Genomic DNA, 5,439 nt, shown 5'->3' on the forward strand with positions numbered 1-5,439 from the left:
TCATTGGTTGGGTCGGCCAATGGCCGAGTGAACATGGTGGTGAGGTTCACTCGGCCATTGGCCAAGTGAAAAGCTTGGGCCGGCTGAGGTTCACTCGCCCAATGGCCATGTGAACTGTTTTGGAGGTTCACTCGACCATTGGCTGAGTGAACTGCATGGCCGGTTTGAAGGTTCACTCGATCAATGGCCGAGTGAACTGCTGGAAGGTTCACTCGGCCATTGGCCGAGTGAACTGCTCGAGGGCTCACTCGGCCATTGGAGCTGGAGGCCGGGCTCACGAGGTCGGAGGTCAGCCATGGAGCTGGAGGCCGAGCTCATGAGGCCGGAGGTCGGCCATGGAGCTGGAGGCCGAGCTCATGAGGCTAGAGGTCGGCCATGGAGCTCGAGGTCGAGCTCATGAGGCCGGAGGTCGGCCATGGAGCTGGAGGCCGAGCTCATGAGGCTGGAGGTCGGCCATCGAGCTGAGGAGTCCCAGGGTGGTCGCTATCGCGGCCGTCGCTGCTCTACCGGACCGAGATGGACCGGTAACAAGTTTTATCGTCATTCAATCGGTGCATAATTGTCACGACCCGCGAGCGTCGTCACCTCGCCCGCAAGCCGCGACTCGACGGAACCAACATCACGTAGCGGGAGCATAACATATATGAATAATATAATGTAAACAAAACATTTAAAGTAAATACATAATTTATGAAACATAAAATATACGAAATACGATATTATTAAAAGTGTGGAAACGTTTACATCAAAAGTGGTTATCGGAAATCTCGGGAAATTTTTCGTTTTTCTTTAAAACTAGAAGTCGTATATCGACCCTTATACATACATACATATGTACATAAAAGCTCCCGACTTTACATATATACACGGGATATTATTTAAGGAAGAGTCGATATTATTCAAAACATTATACATATAGAGGTCTACTTCCCGAGCCAGAACCCATAGCCCGTAGGTCAAGAGATACGCGTTCCGTCTCAGTTTCCTTCTCGGTCGTCTACATTGCCGCCTTGCCCTTATCTACATTACCAAGGGACATAAAACTATGAGTCGAAAGACTCAGCAAGCGGGAGTCTAGCTTATGACAGAAAAGCAGCTAATGCAAAGCATGTGACGTGCGAACAAGCAAACAAGAATGCAGGATGCAGCTATCACCTAAAAGTGACTAATGAGCGCGCATCCTAGAATACTAGCCGTCCCGCAAGGTTATACACTCCACACTGCTATAACCTCTGGTCCGACTAGAGACCAGTTCCCGACTTCGAGCAGCAGTCGTTAACCGATCTAAGTTTTACACATGTCTGGGATCCACTAGTGGTACTTCCTTCATCATGACGTCAGCGCCACTGGTCTCTGGCATAGTGAGCTCGCGAACCGCGACCATCACCCACTACGCCCCGGTGTGCTCAAGGCAGCTTCCGGTGAGTCTTCCAGCAAGCAATGAGCTCGCGATGCGCGACCTTCACCCATTGCTTCGAGTACTCGGCGCACGGACCGACATGGCCCGCCAAGCACAAGTCAGGGACTTGTGAGTACCACCGACACGAGTTTAAAGTTTGGGTACACTGCAGCTAGCAGCGTACACGTTAAACTTATATACGGAAGAGCGTGACGGGATAAACCCCGAAAGAAATTATTGTTTCCCTTTGAAGCTCGTTTAGTGTTTTAAGTTGAAAGCTCGAAATGTGACTTTCGAACTCTCTACTCTCGATTGAATTTGAGAGTCTATCGCTCTTCCGTCCTCTCGATTCTAACCTACTTCCTAGAGTTAGAAGAGAAGTCTAACCACACACAAAGCAAGCAAGGCTGGTTCAAGTTAGCGTTTGAACCTAACGGGCGAACCCGAGCTAAGTTTTCAAGCAAGAGTGGCCGAAGCCTTAACTTTCGAGTTTATTCATTTTTAGGCTTTTACCTACTCTTGTTTACTAGCAAGCATATGCACAAACAAGCAGGATTATACCCTTGGTAAGTAGTTGACTTATGTCTCCACACTTACCCGGAATTGTTCGATAGAACGCTTGACAAGTCCTGAAGACGTCTTGCTTCACACGTTCTTTGAGGCACCTGGCGCTTGTCGAAACGTCGGAAGAACTAGCATCCGGAGTTGAACATCCATTAGTTATTGGATTCGAGTTTACTTAAAGAGAGTAGGGTTCGTTGTCGGGATTAGAGTCGGTTCGGAATTCGAGAATTTAATTTATTATTCCCCGGTTTTTCGGAGGTTTATTCAAGACTCGCGTATCCTCATATCGAGAGTGATACGAGATAATGTTCAACGAGTAATCACGAGTCTTAAATAAATCAAATAATCCGAAATTAAAAATAACCGAGAATTCCAAATGAATAATTAAATTAAATTCATAAACATTATTAAATAAATAATTCTATATTATTTATTTAAATACTGAGAGTACATATATAAGAGTATTTAAACGCTGTAAGCGATTTAAAACTCACGAGTTAATCGAGCTTTACTTCGATAACTCTATCAACTTGAGATCTTCAGAGGCTAATCTCAACGCTCTCGACTCGTCTGGTTCCCGTCCGTCCGTCAATGTCTGTAAATCAAACCTGGAACCCAACGACGAGTTAACATCTTAAAACCAAATTCCGATATCACATAACTCAAAACCCGAACCCATAACTCAAACAAGCGAACTCAACATAAATCCAACTGACCGGAAACGACCACAAAACTCAAACCGAGGCTCAGACTTTATCATCACAACTCAGTCAAAATAAATCACACAATCAAAATAGGTCACACGGCCATGAACAACCACACGGCCAAAGCAACAATCCAATCCAATTTTATCCTGATATTCATCATAGCCTCAACACAATCAGAACATCAACAATTCAAATGACCAAACCAAACACATCACACAACCCACGGCCAAGAAATCCACACGGCCAAAACCACAATCCAAACCAAAACTCATCAAAATCCCACAATTCAATATAGCCTCAATAATTCTGATCATAAACCACAACAACAACAACAATCAAGCTCAGACAACATAACAAACCGAGCAATTGCACCGAAATCGAACCCGAAATCAAAAACCCCCAATTCAAACCCTAGTTCATCATTTTCGGATAAATTAGGAAAAATCCGAATCAAAACTTCAAATTCAGGTTACAAACAACATCAATCGAGTTCAATGAACGATAAAAACCAATCAATTTAACCGAAATCAACTCGGATTCAGAAATCCCCAATTCAGAATTTCAAACCCTAATTTCTCAGAAAAATCAATTGGGTTTAGCTTGTTCTTACCGAAATTCTCACGAATTCGGTGTCCTCGTCGCTCGATTGTGTGTTCCCGGCGTCTCCTTCCTCGGCGGCGGTCACGGCGAGCTCGTGGCGGCGGTGTGTCGCTCGGTCTACGCGCGCGCGGTGGCTCAGCGATCGGTGACGCGCGAAGGCGAGAGAGAGACGAGTGGGAGGTGGCGATGGCGACGTCGGGGGCTCGGCGGCGCTGTGCTTCCTCGGGCCGGAGCGCGCGGTGGTGCTCGGTGCTGGGTGATGGCGCGCGAAGGAGAAGAAGAAGAAGAGAAGGAGAAGAACGAGGGTGATGGCGGTGATGATGGTTGTCGGCGACGAGCAGAGGAGCGGCCGAGAGTTTTTCCTTTTCTTCTCTTTTTTTTTTCGTTTTTCCTGGTTTGTTCGTGTGGGTTTCGGCCGAGAAACGCAAGGAAGAAGAAGGAGAAATAGAGAAGAGAGAGAGAAGGGTGAGGTGGCAAGGATTTGAGGAGGAAGTGGCCATGTGGCACCCTCATACATTGCCACGCGTGCATACGTGGACCAATCCCATTCTGCCACAACTCTCTCAAATCAACCCCAGCTTCTCTTTTTCTTTCACTTTCGTCCTTCAAAATATTGCATATAAGTCCTTTCAAAATAAACTCTCACAATTCTGTCCTTAATTAATTAAAAATAATCTTGAAAAATAACCGAGAAAATTATTATTATTTCTCGTTATTTTGAATATATTTAAGGGATTTCGGAATTCATTTTTACTCTTGAGATTTTTAAATCTCCGAGTATGTTTCGAATAATAATATTGGATTACTCGAACATTTTCATTCCGAAATTTCATCGACCTTAAATATTATCATATTCCAAGATATTTAAAATTTAAGGACGTCTCATATGCAACAAGAATTTGAATTAAAACTCGTCCATTTTATTCAAATTCACAAGTCGAGCGGTTACAAAAGTTTATACATTACAATAATCACATCAGGGTCTATACCAGGTATGTCTGCATGTGTCCATGCAAAGACATCCTTAAACTCGCGAAGGAAGGACGCGAGTTGAGTTTTGATAGCGAGAGGGAGTTGTGCACCGATCTTCACTACCTGGTCAGGTTTAGCTTCGTCGAGAACGATCGAAGTGAGATCATCGGGGGTGTCAACTTTCAATCTCTCGATATCGTCACGGGGGTCTAGTTCCCCGAGTTGCTGTGCATCTTTTTGATCACACGGGTAGTCGTCTTCTAGTTGGTAGATCGTGTTAACCCTTTTTTCAGCGGGCTTGCCGTCAACGCCTTGGACATAGCATATCCTCGCTTGGGTTTGATCACCAGCCATGACGCCGATCCCCTCCACGATGGGGAACTTCACCAGTAGGTGATATGTTGATGTGATGGCCGTCAATTTAACGTGGGTCGCCCAATGATAACATTGTAGGGCGACTCCTGGTCAACCACAAGGAAAGGGACCATGTGAACGACTTCGATACCTCCGGTAGTTCCGAAGGTGACTGGTAAATCAATGATTCCTTTAGTCATGACATTTTCTCTCGTGAACCCAAACAGATGTGTCTGAGTTGGGACAGGGCGGAGCCCCCCGAGCTTCATGCGATCTAGGGTGGTCTTAAAGATTATATCGGCTGCGCTGCCGTTATCAATAACAACTCTTTTTTCCGAGTCGTTGGCCACCTGGGCCTTAAGGACTATAGTGTCATTATGCGGGTGCACAACTCGCTTGGCCTCTTCATTGGTGAATTGTATCATCTCGTGAGGTACGGACGGAGGTTCCTCTTAGGTGAGGTTAACTTGCCCGGCAAGGCCTTCTTGAGAGGCAGCTCTGAGGAGCTTTTTCCTTTGCCGGGCCGAGTCCCCATCTTGCAAGCCACCTAAGATGGTGGTGATGACGCGGAGTTGCGCATCGGCTGTAGCCGCGACCGCAGTGCGGTAGGTGTTGGCGTTGGCCCCTACACCTTTCTCAGGTTGTGGCCTGTTGTCGGCGGGGGCTGCAGCTCCTACCATGCGAAGGTTAAACTCTTTGAGTTCTCCTTTTTGGATTAATGTCTCAATTTGCCTCCTAAGATGGAAGCATTGAGCGGTCGTGTGGCCGTAATCCCGGTGGAACTCACAATAACGGGACCGGTCGCGAGATGCGGGGCCGCCTTTCATCGGAGTCGGAGCGGTG

The 5,439-nt window shown here is 46.5% G+C and overlaps 1 long non-coding RNA gene across 2 annotated transcripts; it reads right to left on the bottom strand.

Moving 5' to 3' along the window:
• Positions 1 to 734: 734 nt before the first annotated feature.
• On the bottom strand, positions 735 to 3,666 carry LOC149383406 (uncharacterized). 2 transcript variants are annotated; one of them, XR_016301835.1, is made up of 4 exons: positions 3,281 to 3,666; positions 2,458 to 2,571; positions 1,997 to 2,091; positions 735 to 1,020 (listed from the first exon to the last, which is right to left on the bottom strand). It is a non-coding gene; the product is annotated as an uncharacterized LOC149383406 (long non-coding RNA). The 2 variants fall into 2 exon arrangements; XR_016301834.1 differs by having other exon boundaries at positions 2,458 to 3,666.
• Between the last annotated feature and the right edge of the window lie 1,773 nt (positions 3,667 to 5,439).

This window comes from Urtica dioica, chromosome 10, assembly GCF_054948205.1.
Source record: "Urtica dioica subsp. dioica isolate 48M chromosome 10, U.dioica_male_clone48M_v1_H2, whole genome shotgun sequence".
Taxonomy (NCBI): domain Eukaryota; kingdom Viridiplantae; phylum Streptophyta; class Magnoliopsida; order Rosales; family Urticaceae; genus Urtica; species Urtica dioica.